Source organism: Ceratosolen solmsi, unplaced genomic scaffold (assembly GCF_000503995.2).
Source record: "Ceratosolen solmsi marchali unplaced genomic scaffold, CerSol_1.0 scaffold10, whole genome shotgun sequence".
Lineage (NCBI taxonomy): Eukaryota > Metazoa > Arthropoda > Insecta > Hymenoptera > Agaonidae > Ceratosolen > Ceratosolen solmsi.
The window spans coordinates 13,109,740-13,130,647 of record NW_011948412.1 but is presented as its reverse complement, the minus strand read 5'-3'; the positions used below and the strand labels follow the sequence as shown (position 1 = coordinate 13,130,647).

Sequence of the window (20,908 nt, the reverse complement as noted above, 5' to 3'; positions counted from 1 at the left end):
AATTATGTATTTCGTTTAAATGTAAGCCCCTTTATTATTTATTATATTTGGGCACGCTTCCCAAAATGAAAAATAAACCTTATCGTCTCTTAATAAATGATATTTCATCAAATTACTGTACACGCTAATAACAATATTATCGTATAAAATTTTTCTGCCTTCATTCATATTTTTAATTGAAATAATCTCCACCCATTAAATAACAATACAAGCAATTAGTTAAAATTAGAATGCCTTCCGATAAACAGAAATACACGATTATCTTAGAAAATTTTTGAACAAAATAAAAGATATTATTAGGTGAAGTAAAAGAATAAAGAAGAAGAAGAAGGAAGAAGAAGAAAAAAAAAAGACAATGTTTGATTATGTTATTACTGAATCGCGGCCTTAATATTCATTTTAAGCAACAAAAAAATTATGATCCTACTTGTGGATTACTATTTATAATGCTTTATAGTATAACATTATATATATATATATATATTGTAGGGACGGGAAATGTTTCGAGTGTATATTCTTATCGTATATAGGCAAGTTTATGAAATATTATTTATACTAATTTATTTTTTAAGCCAAAATTCTTACTACATGCCTACTCGACTGAGTAAATAGAATTAGAAGGCAGACTCATAAGCGTTGTCATAAGCGCGAGGAGAAACTTGATTTTGAGAATAATTTTTTTTTTCTACGAATTACATATCAGCGTAACATTAACGTAATAATATTTCGGAAGCATTTGGCACGAATTATATTAGATCAATATCAAAAGCCATACGCAATCGATGATATCTTTGGAAAGTAAACTGAAAGCTTACCACACTCAAAGTACTCTCAAAGTACTTACATTTGAAATGTCAATTAAAGGAAGTTTAATGACAAAATGAAAATCCACGACACGATGACAATTTATCTTGTGATTTTCTATATATTTATTTCAATAAGCAGCGTACTCCATAATAAATATTATTGATTTTAAGAAGTAAACACATGCACCGCTTGAATTCATTAAAATTATAATACCACTTCTGATATAATAATATCGAAAAGAGATGGCAACATTTACGTAATATACTACATTATTCGATACATAGGGGACACGGGATAGGTTTAGTAGCGAATCGTATGTTTTTACATAATTGTAACAACCGCATTGGCAATTCCCAGCAAGATAATTATAATTTATTATTTGAAATAATTAAAAGAAAATGGAAAGGATTCACTAGCATTTATATTATCTGTTATATCTTACAAAAGAAACTATGCAGATTTTAATCATTTGTTGAGTTGTAAGAACACAAGTAACACATGTTTCGTTACTATGTACATAAGATAGGCACATTTCTGTCGTAATGATAGGCAATATTGTAGTTTCGCTTTGAAAAGAAAATATATGGTAATCTTATTAAATGTACGAAAAGCAGAATATGAAATTATACGTAATCTATAAAAATCACAGCTACGTTTTTTTATGACACACGATAATAAGAAAATATTCGACGAAGTTATTACCGATGATTATTCAATATTAATAATGATATTTTAAAGCCATTTTTATTCGGCTTTTTGATTCGCTATTTTTATTATTACTATTATTATTATTATCATCATCATCATCATCATCATCATCATTATTATTGTTATTATTATTAAAATGTATTCCTAATATCCTAATAATAATAATAATTTAATAAAATTAACTAGTAAAACAATCTCAATTTTTCTTTTATTTAATTATTATTAGTTTTTTAATAATTAATGCAGAGTGTGTATTTAATATAAACAATTATAATATGAAAAATACTGAGGTTTTGCGACATAAAGGAACGTAAGTAATTTTTTTATAAGGACGGATATAATATAAGATAAAGTTCGCTTATATTCGTTTATATCGAGCGAATTTTGAAAATTCCAAAAAGAAAATAATATCGTAATATCGCGTATTACAATCATTTCTAGGAAAGCAGGTATGCTCTCGTATTCCTCACGTTTAAACGCAAATATATTACTCAAAAATTAATACACGCGTCATTGCTGACCGCGTTTTTCTTTTCTTTATCGTGCTGCGCACGTTCTGTAAATATCAGGAACATCGATTCCGAGACGTAAGAACGTATGTGTATCGCTAATAAAAAGAAGTAGGGAAAAAGGAGGAAACCCGTGGCAATTTCGATTGTTTTTAAAAAGTCCGTAACGTAAAAATGCGTGTGGGAAAAAGCAAGAGCGCATGCGTCATAACTGAGGTGGTTCGTGTACGAATGTAAGCGCGCACGCACACGTAGAATGACACGCGTGCCCTTTATGTCGCGCACGCGATCGTGGATAATTTTGACGCGTGCGGTTTTCTGCCAATCATCGTTTATGGATATTACAAACGATTGCGTAATAACGATCCTTTTGACTGATTTGTAAAGTTTTGGGGCTGAAAATGAGATTAAGAGGCAACCCCTTATAGTTGCCCTTGGTGGCGCATGTCGAGCCATTAGAATTAATAAGGTTAAACGACACAGGATTTCACTGCTTTGGGTACAGCGTTGATCAGAAAAACTGCGGTTTGAACAACTGATTATTCAGCGAGTGAGTCAGGAGTAACGATTGACGAATAAACTCGCAAAGAATTACGACGGGGACAATGTATTAACCACTCGACAAACACTCTGGGCTCCTAATGTATTTATATTATTAATAACGTAATATTCGAATATAAAGATTTTTCGTGCTTAGCGCATTGTACGAAGAAATAAACCTCCCGTAGCAGAGTTTCAATATAAATTGTAGCTTTTCAATAAAAGCAATTACGTGTAGCCCCATTCATTCGATGAAATTCCAAATAGTTGAAACAATAATTTCAGAGACTTTTTTACTCTTCTAGTGATTGTTCTGTATTTGCAGATTTAGTTTAAAGATAATGTAACGGGCATGTAACGTTTCTTACATTTATAGGCGGAAATGTATGAAAGTATTAATGTTGAGAATGAATTAAACCTACCATTTATTATTAAGATTTAATTCCATCGTTAACATTATGTCATAATGCCTAATTTTTACCTGCATAATTGTTTTATTTTAAATATATGATAAAGCATGTCAATTTCAATGAAATTTTCCCTTCTTTATGAGCATATGGTAAACGATATAAAATAAAAATGCTTTTTTACGGACTTGTTAAAATTTATAATGATGTTTTTCTTAATAGAAACATTAGAACATTATTGTGTAAATGTAATCCGTGATTACATCAGGAATACGACAGTTGCGTTGTATTTTTAGACCTTCCCTTAAAGTGACGAAATGATCCGAGACGTCGTCGGCTTCAATTAAGAACAATGGCAAAGCAGGAAGAGCGAAACAAAAATGGAAAAACGAGTATGAAAGAAGATGTTTATTAATTTTCGTTATGGCATTTTTACTTGACTCGACTCATAATAGAGTATTATTATTATTTTTTTAATATATATAAATTAACAATTGAAAGATGTAAGATGATGCTGAGAAATTCTTTGTAAAAATAAACGAATTATTTTAATCCCCCACCCCTCCCCCTCCCCCTCCCCATCCGCCCCGCTCCGCTCTCGCCCCCACCCCCTGTCACCGATAGAAATGAAAAGATCGATGAGTCTATTTTTAGAAACTACCAAAATATTTTTCTTCTGACATTAAAAAGAGTTTAAATTAAAAAGTAGTTGAGAATTATTATTGATAGGCGTAAATTCTTAATGCTAATATTTAGATTAAACCGTAGAAGAAAATAATTAAATTTAGTTTGTTAATAAAAGAAAAAAACTTTGTATACGACCTCTAATGATAAAACCTTGAAATGAATATCTTTGTGAAATCAGAACTATTGAAACGGTATATAAGTCATTGTATAAAAATTTTTTATGATCATACTATATAAAGCATGATGTGGAAATTCAAAAAATTATTTATTTCTCTATAATATCGACTGTCCGTCACTTGATACTTACAGTAGTATTAGATATAAATAAAGCTCATTCTATAATAAATAATTATTCGTATTCAATAATTATGCGATCTTATCGAATAGAACAAAAAAAAAAAAAAATAAATAAATAAATAATTGCAAAATCGAATAATGTTGTAATAACATATTAAAAAATAAAATGATTATTTATTAAATTTTAGATAGTTATGAATTTCAAATATGTATTAATAATGAATATTTTTATCTTTCGTTTTAGCGACGTGCATTTCACATAAATACATTGTAATTTACAGGCTGGAATGTGCAAGAACGAAATATTAAATGTGTCTTTCACCAACAGTCAATATTATGATTTTGTAACAATCCTATAAATGGTATTCAATAGTCATAGAATACTTTTTAAAACATAAACATTTTTTAAATTCAATGATTCCCACAAAAACTCTTTAAAATTCTGTTCGTTAATCAGTGTGTCATAACATTGATAATTAATTTATATTCGCACTATATTGTTTTGTAAGTATTCAATATTAGTGAGTTTATTATATTGGATTATCGTATGTTCAAGTGCCTAGGATCGTATGAACATTCAATTCGCTTGCGATAGAAAGTAATTGCAATTAAAAATTTTCAATTCAACTTTTTCATATAAATTAGCAAATAAATTTTAAGAACATTAAAGACAATCATTTTAATATGAATATTAATTTCCAATCGATTGTAATGAAACGACTGGAGAGCGACAAAGGAATAGATGAATGAATCTCCATCCTTCAACTATTATAAAATCCAATATATTCCTTTAGAATTCTCGTTGTGAAACGTGGCTGGGATCAATCATGCAACAAAATTATTTTCCCCTCGGTAGATTCAAACTACACCTTACAACCCCCCCCTCCACCATGCCATCCCCCACCCTCCACCATAACCACCCCTCATCCCCCACCCCAACCATCCAATCCACAAGAATAATATAGAAGTCTTGACTACGTCTAACAAATGAAAAGCTCGCTTTTCATAGTAGTCACTATCTCCTATTGGACAAATCGATATTTCGGTAGTTCAACTGCCCGTTTTACGCTCGTACGCACGTAATATCCGTGAAACTGGAGCGGAAAAGGCTTTTGCGCAGCCGGAAGTCACTTCGTGTACGTCATCGATGAATATCACTGCGGCGTCGTCAGACTGCCAAACAAACTGCCACAGAACGCGTCGAGCTCCTCTTCGTTAGTAGCGATAAAATGATAATAGCGATAAAACGGGAAAATTCCCGTTTTCATATGGGTGTTTCTCTGCGCTTGTGTTTGGCTCGTAAACGCGCGCTCGCGCGCCCGCGCGTAACGGTATTTACGCCCGTTCTCTTAAATCTACCGATGCGTACAGGTTGTCAGCTACTCGCAATTTGACTCCTATTTGGTCAATAAGGCATTTGATATTATTTTTATTGTACCTTGAATATTCAGCTGCCAAATGCGAATAAATATCGATGTCCTCTAATAATTTGGCATACTCTAAACATGTGCTAAGTGAATCAATGTTTCTAAATAAAAAAAATCTTTGTCAATCGATAGCATAGCCTAGGAGTTCAGTGATACCCATTAGCGTCGTTAGAAAGTTATATAATATTCAGAAATATTGTTTTTTAACATGCTATAGAAAAAAAATTATAATTTAAAAAATTCCATCCACACTATTTTTTCATACTTAGCAATGCACTATTATTTGTTATTAACAATGCGTAGCTGAGCGTTTAGTTATGGCTGTTGTTGTTGTTATTATTATCATCGCTACAATTCATACCGTACAACCACATTTGAAGCGGTATGAATTGTATTATCTAAACAGAAATGAAGAAGACAGATAAAATATACTATAGTAAAGTATCAATTTAATCAATGCATTTTCTTGAATATTAATATTTAATAATAGCGAGTGTAGTCACGGTAACAACGCTAATACCAATAATAACAACCAAAATAACAAAATAGTGAATTAATAGAAGGAAATTTTGCAATTACTGCAAATTTCAATTGTATAAGGAAAATATTTAATCCTCATGCAGTGCAATATTTAAATATTATTCTTACATATTTAATCAAAGAGTTATGATTATTAATTATAATATTATACACAATAACTACATTAGGATAATATTCAAATTACTCAATATTCTAAAAGTATTTCTATGCATAATTTAGATAATATATCATAGTCATAATCATATTTTGATTGTTTTCAAAAGTAAGATGTACAGATAATTTATCAATTTGTTAAATAATCTATGGATAATTTATGAACAAATAGTTGCTAACTCTTTCATTTAATAAAGAAACGGCACCAAGCGTTTTTACCAGAATTATAATTTAGTATTATTACATATAATAATGATCATAGATTATTATAAATGTCAGTAAAAAGTGTAATTCACGGAAAAGATGAATTAATAAAATGCACCTGAAATTATAAATATATTTACCGTTCATCCAAATAAATTTAGATCTAAATTTCAGTTAGACCATCTATGTAATAATAAAAAAATAGTAACAAAATACAATAAATAGTGTTTGTATTTTAACTAGTTTGAAAAACTTCGTATTCAATTTAAATTTACATTTTTCTTACATTTTTGAAAAAGTACATTAATTCAATAAATAGTATTTGAATACAATAATCATGTATTTATATTGATTGTATTGATATAACTTTGTTTTTTACGTAATACTCGGATACAATTGAAATATTATTATTAAATTTAGAAAACTTTGTATAAAACTTTTAATCAGTTGAGTCTAAATCTTATTCTTAATTATCAATAATTGTTTTTTCTCTTTATATTATTAAATATTTGAATAATATTTGCAACAAAATAAAGCAAAACTATGAATTATATGAAAGTTATATTTCAAAGTTATATTACAAAATATATGAAAGTTATTTTTAAGGTTTAATTATGTAGTAGTGACAGTATCCTAATCAACTTACCTATAATACAGTCAATTTTAGAAAGTTCATCGTTAAATATAATAAAATTAATTGAGTTTAACGTGAAATTATTAATTTTAAATCAATTATGCAACGATTTTTAATTTCTATTTCAATTTCTCATCGCTTTTCAGATATTTACAAAATATATGCTTATACGTGACTGTAAATTTTTTACTTGCATTATCTATTAGTCTTTTATACATAAAATCTTTTTTTTTTATCTTAAAGCTTAATGGTTCAAGACTAGTAAACTACTATTTTCATGTAATTAATTATAGTTGAGAGATCGACAGTGATACTGTCGTCAATAAATAGTTTCGTTTGCATACATAATAGTATATATATATATATATATATATAATGATACTACTATATTTAATTTTATAAGATTTAATTCTTTTCCTCATTTCATAATAAAAAAAAGTTGAAAATTTTAATAAATAACAATAAACAGACATTATTTATACTTGCCTACGGAAATTAATTTGTAATTCATCTAATTAATTTAGACGGGACGATTCGATTTACAACCGAAACAAATATTTTCTGGATTTTCATATAATTTTATGCTTCAAAAATGGGTTATTATAATTTAAATAAAAAAAACGCTATTAAAAAAAATAATAATAATAATAAAATAATTGATTATATCCTTCATTGATAGAATTATTTATTACCGCGTTTTATGTTAAGTAAAATTTTTCATTTAAAAAATAAATTGTGAAAGGCTAAACTTGCTGTATGCATTTAAGTCTGTTACATGAACATCAACTCTGCATATGAAAATCAAATTTAAATAATGGAATTAAATTTTTATTCTCTTAGGATATACTTACATAGAATATATAACAGTTTATAAATAAAATTTTGCCTTTTCAACGAAAGATGGTTTTTTTTTTGTTTTTTTTTTGTTTTTTTTGTTTTTTGTTTTTGTTTTTTTGTTTTTTTTCAGAGAATTGAGTATTACATTCGAGTAATACGCATCAATTTACTCGTTTATATTAATATTATAACGAAGAAAAAAAATTTTTAATGTAACCGCAATCTTTGAGTATGTTTTCCACTTACACAAAATATTTTTGTGGTCAGAGCAAATGTCATTGCTGATAGGCAAAAGCTTGCTTTGTCACGTCTGCGTTGCAACTTTTTGCCTCATAATTATCACGTGCATTCACGTATGAACACGCATTCGCATTAGAAAGCAATTTATATACGTGATATGTGCTCTCTTATAAACTTCATGATGCAATAATTTCTCATTTGAGACAATAGTGCTTATCGGAGGTTGATTTTTTTCGAAGGAGTCGCGCACAATGATGATGCTTTCTATAAAGATAAATTATCGAAGTCTGTGATTCATAATTACATGGCGAAATTTACAATACAATTTAATATTGTTAATGACTTGGCTACGAATTTCCCGAAAAAGTGGATCGAAAATTTCGATAATTATTGGTGAAAAATTGCGCGGTATATTTGTCATAAAGAAACATTATTTCAATAAATAAACAACAAGTAAATTAATTCAGGTCGTCAATAAGGATACAAAAATTAAACAAATTAAGAATCGTTTCCGGGGAGTGACCGTCCTTAGATGGTCCTTAGATTGGCGATATACGCCAAAAGAGAGCGTCTCAACTACCTCTATCTCGCTTCTTCTCCTTATGACTCCAGATCTGTGGAACATTAACGATCGACGCATCTACTTATTAAGAAATGGCGTATCGCGGGCTCTCAATGTGAGGATCATCTCGACTTAAACAATTGCTACTTAAATATGTAGAATTTGATCTCATTTTGTTATGTTATTTTCAAGTAGATTGCCAAGATGTGATGTAAGTATTATCGGAAAATGTTATTTACTATGAAGACGCATTAGTTATTAATATTTATAAATCATGAATTAATACGTGTCATTACATAAATATTTCTTTCGTAATGTGAAAACGTAAGAAGAATTCATCCGAATGTTGTTTATTCTATTACATGTCTTTGGATGAGATGAATAATTATTATTAACGTCGTTAGAAAATGTTAAACATGTCGCTAAATTTAAAGAATTTTAATTAAAATATCAACTTAATAAAACATACAACATATTAGCGGACAATATAGTGATGTTATAAGTTTTATATCTAAACAAGGATATTGTATTAGAATATGTCCAATATGTCCAATATGTCCAATTATTAAAACTATGTGTAAAAATGTGTTACTTCCTATTTCAGTATGTAGTTTACCATAGATCAAGAATATATATATATATATATATATATATATATATATATATACATATATATATATATACAATTATACTTGGCTTTGTCTCAAATATTTTTAATTTCCTTACCTCAATACTAGAGCGTCAAACAAATCTGTAAAGCTTATCAGTACTAATATTATAATCTAAATTTTTAAATATCTCAGTTTAATAGTTAGTTATTTGACAGTTAATTTTACTACAGTGATAAAACATTATTTTTTGTAAATTTTATGATTCGACATAATTAGAGCATCATAGTCCTTTAAGTTATGAAATAATTATCATTAGCAGATACTTCTATTGTATTGCATTATTAACAAGAAAGAAAAATATAAAAACATCAACGCTATAGCTTTTAGTCAATTTATTTTATTAATTAAAAAATAATACGTGTTTTAAACGTGAATTATTTACATCTAACAAATGATTATTGCATTCATTGTTTTTTAAATAGTAATTAAGTAATATTTTCGTAGGAATAAATGTAAGCATATTAATAAATTAATGTGAAATCAGATTAGATTAATGATAAAAGTAGCTGCGATATAACGTACAACTGTAGAAAATAGAATGTTTGTAATATAATAAATTATTCTTAAGGCATTCGTCGTATAAGACGTACGAAATAGTGTCATTATATAACTACGGCGATAAGGTTTCTTTATTGATTCACATTTTTTCAATAATTCGAAATATAAGTCTTAAGTTTACTGACAAATCTTCACACCGAGGACAAAAGACAAAAAGCCAATGTATAACGACGATTGTATATTTTCAAGAAAATATACATGGTTTCAATGTTCAATATATAGTCGTTAAAAAACGAGTTCCATCAAATATGAATTCATATTTGAATTTCATGCATGAATTATAAATTAAATATTCTGCAGTGGCAAGTAATAATGCAATGTTAAGGAAGAGAGGGTCACATATGAGAAATAACCAAACGTTACGAAGGAAATACACGTATTTGGAAATGATAGAAAATTTTTATTTCATGCTTAACAAATAAATTCATTAGATATCAAATCAAGATTCAATTATCCTTGTAATCGAAGTGTATTACTTAGGCTTCAATTATGTTCACTTACTTCTCACAGTTTATCACATCGAAGTTCGCCTATCACTACTATGTTCACGGACTGTTTCTCCCCACTTCGTGAACAAGTTTTCATGAATCTCGACTTCATAGAAATTATGAAAAATCGGATTTGTGCACACTTTACAAACTTTCTTCGCAAACTCACCGCGTATATTTAATAAACTTCGAAACATAACGTATGATTTTGTCACCACCCACCACGTAGCTCCATAAAGAGGAATCACGACTGCCGGTGGTAACAAAAATAAGTGATTAAGCACCAGCTTCTGTTACCAGTTCATCGGGAAATTGTTGTGTAATTATTTGGTGCTCGAGGCGTCGATTTGGAAATTCTCGCTCTAGGCTTTAGTTGCTACGCGTTAATCTACTTTCGTACTTTAAACGTTCAATTTAAAATAATGCTTATTTATACGTGTATAACACGAGAAAATTCGATTAATTGGAAAAATAGTTCGGCGGGCACGGTTATTTTATTATGGTATTTTAGTATTTTTAATTGAATAATCGATGTTTTATATAAATAAACTGCTATGCGTTGTTATTCCGTACGAATGATAATGTATGATATAATCAATTGTAAAAAATAAAATGAAGCTAATACTTTCGTATAAAAATCAAGTAAAAATTTACTTGACATTAAAGTCATTGGCATGATTATTTTTTAAATATCGTTGTAAAAAATTTCTTACCGATTAATTAGGATTTGCTTACATTCGATACTTTATGCTTGCATGTATGCTAAATGTACATTTATAAATTGTATTTATGAACAAAATATCACGTCTCTGAGTCAATATGTCGAATGTCACGTTTCCTAATTCTATTATTCCACAATATGTTTTTGGAAATTCAGCAATCGGTTTAATGAACAAATTACGATAATAAATGAATAGATGATAATTCAATGGCATTTTTTCAAAGAGCAGAATATCGATTTCTAGTGAATTAATTGATTATTACAGTAATGAATATCCTTTATTCTAGCTATAGGTGAATAATTTAAATAATTTACCCACTTGTCCTATTATTGTATAGCTACGCTGGATTAATTCATAAGTATTCTAAAATTTTGATAAATAAATTCGTGTTCTTGAGTAATTTTGACGCATTGAAAAGGCAATATTCATCTCAAATCCTTTTAGCGATTCTAATTATTGCATTATATTTATAAAAATACTGTATGGTTGTCATACATGCATTATAAAAATAATTTAGTATTTGTGAATCATTGTAGTTCTTCATTCGTATGATTACATAATCGAATAAAATGCCTTCGTGTTGATTAATAATGCGCAATAAATGCTTATCGTCGTAAGAGGAAAATTAGTTGTTCGATTCGGAAAGAATAGAAAAGTTGAGTATAGGTGACAAATGTTACCTTGCTTATTTAATTTTCTCAGGGCTTATCACCTTAGCATGTTAATGGCGCAATTGATATTTTTGATAAATGAATAATGAAGACACATTTGCTTTGTATCAAATCAATGTATCAGTTAATGAACGATTACACCGTAGATTTTATTTGCTTTGTGATTGCACTTATCGTAAAAATCAAAGTTCTTTAAAGCAGTATAAATTTTTATATTTGCAAGGTAAATAAATAGTAATAATAACATGATAATAAGAGGCTATTACAATCATTGCCAAAACTATAAAATCTATAAATAGTTAAATTATTAAGTTTAGAAGAGTAACCACTTGGTCACTTGTTTTTTTTCATAAGCTAAAAAAGTTTTTACTAATAATAAACTGCGTAAAGAAAATTTTTGTATTTTGTTTTAAAAACTTAAATGAAAATTTGCATTTCATTTGTTCGATAAACTAAGGAAACTTTTATGAAATGACAATTATTTATACAACGATTGCCTATATATATCGTTCAATTTTAAAATTCAAATGCATGCATTTCTACATCGGTCATGTACCAATAAAATTTTTATCACTATGTCGAAATCGCTTAAAATTAAACTTAAATATATATATATATATATATATATATATATATATATATATATATATATATATGTTATTATGTAAAAACAATGAAATATCAGTTTAATTTTCATTAATACCGACTCGATCACGTATATAAAACAAATAAAATACTCCAATTATTCGAAAATTAAAATAAATATAATGTTGCTATTGAATTTTATTAAATTCCTAAATTTATTCAAGGCTTTAAAAAATTTAAAAAAAAAATAAAAGTACAAATATTTCTGGATTTTTTTAAATTTATGACTCGAGCTTAATTTTCTTAACCTTCAAAATGTTTTACTTTCATTCGTATTTTTATATCTTGTACTTCCAATATCCGAGCTTCAAAATTATAAAATAAACATAACGTTATTGCCACAAATGAAAATTAATCAAATGTGCGAGATACAATCGGCACATTATTTAACATACAATCTTTACCGAAAAAAGATAAGATAATTTAACCGACGATTTCATCGAGACAAAGACAAGTTTCAAAATTCACTCTTCTCCTTCCTTCGATTCAAAACAAAATAACGTTTTACCAAATGCATGTTTACATGCGCATATCAGCACACAAGCAAGAGGAAAAAGCAGAGAGACCGGACGCGTGACGATGTAGACGTACGCGCTCAGGGCCGATCCTATTTTTGCAAATGCTTCACGATCTCTCGAACTTGCATGTGGGGGGGGGGAGGACGTCGCCGTTCTGCGACGTCGTTGACCAGCGCCGCCGTCCCCGGCGGGGGGGGGGGGGGGGGGGGGGGGGGGGAGGACGTCGCCGTTCTGCGACGTCGTTGACCAGAGGCACTGCGTCGTTTGCCTCGAAAAGCGGATACTCCGGAGGCCGCACTCGGAACTTTGCCCCATTCCCGGGTACTTGGATTTTCGAACATCTCCGACTGTAAATGCTCGTGTCGCAAAATTGGCAAATTTGGCGCAGACAGATAGTTTTCGTAATAGAAGATCGGAGCAGGAAAAGTTCATTTAATTAATAAGATTGTGCATATTGGGAAATGCTTAAAATGTTCATTACCGCTCAAATATAATAATTACTTATTAGATGATAAATCGTTATTAATGATAGATCCTTAAGATAGAGCGCGGCAAATAAAAGTGTTAAAAATACTGATTTTGAGAGGCTGAGCTTTGATCGAGAGAGAAAATACTTGGGAATTGTTTACGTCTGTTTCTCAAATGTAGGATTTTTCACTCGCAACAACTGCGACTCGCGATCGTCCTAATTAAGATGAGAGCCACGTGATTTGTCGATTGCAGCACATTTAGATATAAACATTTACAAAGTGATTACTCGTTATTGCGAAAGCTCGAGCTCGCAAGCAATTTCCATAATTTTTTTTAATATTATTAAAGTGTCGCGGAATGAGATTCCGTTTAAAATGACACGGCCAATTTTGTGAATTTCCTCGCCGAGAGACGCGACAGATCAAGGTGGCCATCGTAAATGGTAAATCATGGAAGTCATGTGAACCGATAATTATAATACGGCGGCATTGTATGCGATGCCCAACGGTGCGCATAGATAATTTTAGAGAGAATTTACAATTTACAATACTACAGGAGAACAAGCAAATGACTCATCGCTCGACGGTGTGTCATTTTTCTTTTTTTACCGAAAGATTCGAACGAGCTTTTGTATTTACGATCAATCGTTTACAAATATAAGAATTCGTTTTTTTTTTGTTTTTTTTTTTTTTAATATTTACATTAAACCATGAGAAGGCTTTATGATTGGTATTTATTTCGCTTCGTATCGCTGTAGGATGCAATTTGGATGAAAGAAGCAATAATCTGTGCATGCTTGAATAGCTACTATTATTAGTGTTGGTGCTTTAATTGAAAATATTTAATAAAATATTAAATAATATTGCCGATGGCTCATTTAGTAATAGTACTTGTTGTCTAACGAGTACGCTTGAATAAATCATTCTAATTTAATTAGGTAATTCTGCTGAATTAACATTAAAGCGCTTGTTGAAAAATTAATATTCATATTACACTCCATCGCTGCACTAGAAATAACAGCGATGTATTCTTATTGTACCGATTAATTTGCAATTTATGTTTATTTAATTATCACAAAACCACTATAAATGTATTATAATGAATTATTTATTCAAGCAATGGAAGTTTTTATTATGATGGTAATGTGGCTGCTTGTAGTAATGTAGGAATAACAGTACACAAAAGAATTTAGAATGAAATTTTTATCAGCCCGAGTCTTGCGGTCTTTTGTACGTGGAAGCTTTGATTATTTAGAACCTTTCGAAAAAGCATACTTATCCCACGGCAAAATATATTTTCTGTTACGAGATACATTGAAAAGCGTATGCTAATCTTACTCGGGTCGTCGGAAGATTAAGAAGCCAACCTATAGAAATGAATTTTCAGTCGAACGACGACGAGTCCAATAACATGACCGGAAATTGCAAAAGATGGATCGATTATCGTAAGAGTAGCGGTCGTAGGGACGGATGGGGATAAATTTGAGGTCACGGGCGCACTCGTTGCAACAATCGTATCTACGAATGTAAATTGAATAAAAAAAATTATCCAGGAGTTTAAGCTTGTAGTTATCGGTATGTGTACCGAGCCTCCTTGACATTTCCAAAGTACTCGCTAAAGACTCGCGGAGGCGCACAAAATCGCAGAATCGCTAAGGCCTTGCGTCTCCAGCGAGTTTTCAAGGCCGCGGCCGTTGAATTTGCATCGCTTGAGAAACGCTCGACGCCAATGTCGTCCCGCGCACATATGCCAACTCTCGTGGACTCGTATATATAGTGTGCTCACATTGGGAAAGACATCGCATTTGAAGGATCTTTGGATGGCAAGTGAGATAAAGCGCGAGCGGGCCTTTCGTGTTTCGATATCTTTGGTTTTTTTCTTCTTTTTTCTTCTTTTTTCTTTCTTTTTTTTTTTTTTTTTTTTTTTTTTTTTTTTTTTTTTTTTTTTTTTTTTTTTTTTTTTTTTTTTTTTTTATATTTAGCCATTTGTGTCGTCGTTATGCAAACGAGGAAAAGTCTTGGTGAGACGGCGAAAAGGCCTCACGAATATGTGTCATTTTTTTAATTTATCCTTATGCTCTCATTTGTATTCGATTTTGTTTGATAAGCCTTTAGGACGACCGGACGCTTCACCTCGAATAAATACCAACGCGTCTCATAATCTATCGGGCTGTTTATTTATTTATTTATTTGATTCTTTATTTGATTCGTAAAAGGTATTGTCGATGATAATGAATATTGATTTGTAGATTAAACGGAGGAAGAATTCATAGACTTTGTCCACGATTCAGTTGTGCATCGATTAAAGATAATTTTGTATATCGTGCTCGTGTATCGAGGAGCATTCCGAATAATTTTGTATTTCGAAGGTAAAGTAGCGATAAAAAAAAAAAAAAAAAAACAAGAAAAAACTTCTTTTTTTTCTTCTTTTCTTCTTTTTTTCTTGTTATGACTTGGTTGAGCATGCCAGGGGTGTCAATAATTTGATGCTTTTATTATTGTTATTTTTGTCTAAATAATTAAGCAAGACTTACTACTCTGAAACATCATTATTTTGAAATATTATAGTACATATATTGATAACGATAGACCGCTCGGAGGCAACGACAAAAGGGCCAAAATTATTTTTAAAAAATACCTTCTCTCACAAGATACGCAAACGTAGTTTGGAACCGGACATTGAAAACATTGAAATTAGCCGTAAGCTGGAAAATCATGACAAAGCCACGTTTTTCCGAAATTCTTCATTCAAAATAAAAACCTCTTTTATCTAACTAATCACACCCTTAGAGAGAGATAGATAGATAGATAGGTAGAGAGAGAGAGAGAGAGAGAGAGAGAGAGAGAGAGAGAGAGAGAGAGAGAGAAACAGACAGACAGACAAACAGATAGAGAAAAAGGTTCCGTTTTCATCCGACTGTACAATCGATCGATTTTCTACAGGTACGTCAGCTCTTCATCCTCATGGTAATTAGGGATCTTATAATAATATACGTGACGTCTTAGACTTTTCCCGACAATAGGGACTTCGAGTCTTCTTATTCCACTAACTTTCCCTATAGTATACAAAGCCAGACAGAAATACCGAACTTCCAGGTTCACGAACGGCGAATTTGTCTGAGTGCAGTTATCCTTTGGGATACATCTGCTTGTTTTTTATTCTTTGTTAAATCAGACACGATTCACCACAAGTTTTTCCGCCACAGACTTATGACGGCTACATCACGGGATTGTGGATTGTAGGTGTGGCTCGCGAGAGTATTTATGCCGTTACGTAAACTTTAGGTCGTTGATTTATTTTATTTGGTTTTGTCGCATTCCATTAAAAATGTTATATTTTTGTTGTTGTTGTTGCAAATTTACTTACTCAAGAGAATTTTCTATTAATTAATATCATAAATTTCGGTTCTCTCGGACATTCAAGCAGCCCAATTATCGCTGTACTTCTTCGGAGGTATAAGAATTTAAGCTTCAGGTTATAATAATTGACAGTTGAATAATCGCACAACTTTGGCCAAAATCTGTATCGTAATTTCAAACAAATCCAATATTTAAGGACGTTACAAACAGTTTCCATATAATTTATTAAAATTACATATTGGTTTGATCGAAGTGTCCGTCCATGTTGAGAAAATATAATATCTGTGTGCTTAAAGATGCGCCATGCTATATATAAACGATACTAATATTACACATTGAATTATCCATGTAACGATAAACCGTATTTGTCAATCTTATGGAACTGATCGAATATGAAAATCATCTGAATTAAAACATTACGTTAACATTGGATTATACTTTAATTCAGCGACTTTATAACATTTATAAGAGCGTTCGTGTATCGTGCACGTAATTGTATTTCACAATGATATTCCATCGCTGACACCGTGACCTAAAATTAGCCGGCCTCTAAAAGAATAATTAAAAAGTAAAATACAATATGACTGTTTCCTCGTAATAGGTTAGCTCTTTCATCTCCTTCATCGACAGACACATATATTTTTATACGCTACCCTCCATCACGCTCGCACAGTTAACGATCCGCCCAGGAATATCGGAAAAATATGAAAAGGTCGAGACTTAAGGAAACAACGTGTACTTCCTTTTCGCTTCGTTCTCATGGTACACATAAACCATAAGCGCGCGATCTTAACGAAAGATGGGAGTTGAGAGATATGGTCGATCGGAAATTGAAGATGTTCTTCGACATCGCTAGCACAGTCAAGAAGAAAAGTCATTATCGCTTCATCATATCAAATGTACGTCATCTTTTCAGCTTCTCTCAGTTCTCTCGAGTTCCATTACTATATTGATATTTCTTTAACACGCAGGAAGACAAAAGATGCGCGCGGGCGCGCGCGCCGACATACCTCATGGAAAGTACCTTGAATCTTTAATGCACGTATATCTCCGCTCATCGTTCCGTCTTTAATGAAAATAGTATATGTAAAATATTTTACATGTTAATTTCTCAACGCATGGATGTGAAAAAACGAGCGGTCCCGAGCGTATTAAGAAAAATTAGAATATCAAATAAACTTTGTAAAAGTAAAATTTATATTTTTAACAAATGCAACAATTTTAACAATTATTTATACAATTATTTATGAATGTTGTTTAATTTATACTTATTAACTTAAAATATTAAAGCATTTTCAATGCTCGTGGAACTATGTTATCCGATAGATAAGATATTCCAAGTTTTTATAATTATATTAAATTACGCGCGCTAAAGTGTGCGTGAGTATACGTGTATCGAATGTAATTGTTTTACGAAATTATAATTAAGCGGTATTTAACAAGATCGAGTTTTTAACTGACTAGTCGTTTGACAAAAATTAATTTTGTCATTTCAATAGGTTTATATTCCATAAATATTTACAAAACCAGGCCGTTTGTAAGTTATTCAATGAATCTATGTCGTGATTATAGTCGTATCGTTATAAGTAGTAGAATTAGCATTGCGAAACCTTATTACTTTGATTGAGAAATTGGGTAACTGTCACGTGCAATTATTGTCTATTTATGAATTAACATTACATATATGAAGTTATTAGCGTTATTTAAGCCATTAGTTACACGGAACGATCCTCGGCGAATTAGAAAGTATTTGTATTCTATATATAAATATTGGTTTCATAAACTGAACGGGGAAATGTCATATGTAAATATATATATATATATATATATATATATATATATATATATATATCTAAAACTCCGCTGCTTTGATACATTTAATATGCTCGTAATACAATAAAAATGCATATGAAATTAATTATTAAAAATGCAAATAGAAAATTATGTAAATGAATTATCCATACTAAGGCGTAATTCTGAGAAATTTTATCAATGCATTATAATTAATACAGTAAATACTGTGAAAACATTGAAAAAAATCAGCGCCTTGGAAAAGTTAAATATTCAAAGTGAAAATACACGCGTACGACGACTTCGCCCTCGGATGCGCGACACCTAAATCGCTTAATTTATTGATCATACGAGTCAGGCAATTCATAAGCCGACGACATCGAGTGCCGTGAGTCCGATGAGCAGCGCGAGAGGGGCGGGTGGGGAAGATCAGGGACAAAAATGGAGACTTCCGGGTCGTCTCTGATCGGGTCTTCCGATAAACAGAGACACCAGGACTTATCTCACACGATAAGGCAGTGACGCAAATTCTCTGCTCTTCGATCCCGTGGACTGGCTGGTGAGACCGGAAACGCCTCGCTTGCCTAAGCCCACCGAGGTGTGTTGCAGACGCATTAGTTTCCGGCCGAGTTGTCGCCGGCGCCGAATAAATCGATATGTCAGTCTCGCCGACACACGTCTCCCATGCAGCTTCCGCCTCGTAACGCATTCTTAAGTGGACTTTTTAACGAGTAATATTGAATAGGTGATTATGAACCACTGGCACGCATACATAGACGTCTTTCGCTCATTTCGAGTTTATGAATGCCCAGTGTCCCTTATGCGTTTAGTACTTTTATAGGTGAGAGGAGGGCTTAAATTATGTCACGACCTTTTTTTTGACTCGATGCTCTAATTGCAGAAAGGCAGTGACGTTCATAGTGGATTTTATATTTAATACGATCGTTAAAGTTAGCCGCAAGCATTAAAGAAACATCGATTTTTATAGAGCTCAAAGTAAATTCGAGATTATTAATAATACTTATCGTATTTACACCTTGCTTATATAAGTCTCGCATTTGGAGATGAAATTGTTACAATACAGTGAAAAACCAAGGATCTCACGAGTCTCGAATAAAGTGACAAGTCGCATGATTGTTATATAAAATATTGATGCGTCGGTTGTTTGTTAGAATAAGCGTTATATCGATGTATGTACACAGGATATGGGATACGATCTTATAACCATTGACGTTGGATTTAAAATGGCGAAGGTTAGATGTATAGGCTTGCGTTACTCTGGGAATGTCCTCAGCTTTCTGAAAGGACGATTAGGGCATTTGTCGAGGGAGAGTTGAGAAAAGAATTCTAAATTTCCGGCGTGTGAAAGTTTTCATGTAAGCCTGTGCTATGGTGAAATGTCTATAATGACTGTACGTACGCCTATGAATAAATAATATTTTCGTAAAAATAATGCAATTGTAGGTGAGCTTCGCTACATCTTATTACATTATTATTCGTTATCGTAAATATTGGTATATCGAGCGCCTATAATTGAATTATATAATAAGACAATAATTTACGTAGCGAGGAAAAATTATTGCAACGTAGAGTATAATAGCCGGATAAGTAAAATAATAGCACTGGCTAGTTTAGCTGAGTTTTATTCGAACGAGCCTTATCACGAACGTTTATTGTCTTTATCATTGAGCGCACCGGGAGCTCTTAAAAATGCCCGATACTTTTAATTGTCGAGGAGAGGCGAATATCGTGCTGATAATGTAAAACATTCGTTTAAAAGGTACATATCAAAGTCGGCAATATTATCATTTACATAAAAATCGGCAAATTTAAATAATAAATCAGCTATTAAACGCTTCACCATCCTCGATTCTTGTCACACATATTGCTCCTGTCACATTTAAATTCCGCGAGGAGTATTTATCGTGGAGCGATTAATATATATAACGAATGTAGCGCACTTTCCAACACGATGATGTACAGTTAGGTTTGCGCAAAAATCCAATCGATTGTAGTGACGAGCGGTCGCCGATGTAGAATTCGTAGTCTCTCGTTAGAGAATACTCGCCCGTCTCGTTGATATTGTCGCGATCGTACGAGGACGATAAGTCCTGGGATAGATAAGTCATGATAGATAAGTCAAGATATTCCGGTGAAACTTGAAAAGCTCGATAACCTGTGACCGCATTCCAATTGGAGACAGGTGTATGAGACACAAGCCAATAATCGCAAACGCTAACCCTTGAGTCGCTTGTGCGAATCATTTTCTCTACATTCTGCAATGCTATTGCAAGTGCTATTGCTCGATGCTATTGCATGCACTTATTGTGCAGCGGAATTCCCTTTTGTAAAGCGCACTATGCAAGGCTCAATTTTCAATGCGTGCGTCTGCTTAAATGGTCGGGACGAACTATTTTTTAGTATAAATAAGCTTTTATTAATTGGACACTCGGGCACTTTGT

The 20,908-nt window shown here is 31.4% G+C and overlaps 1 protein-coding gene across 1 annotated transcript in view; it reads left to right on the top strand.

The window, feature by feature from the left end:
* Positions 1–20,908, top strand: part of LOC105360045 (probable RNA methyltransferase CG11342) — an 84,706-nt gene that overhangs the window by 902 nt on the left and 62,896 nt on the right. The window lies entirely within an intron of this gene.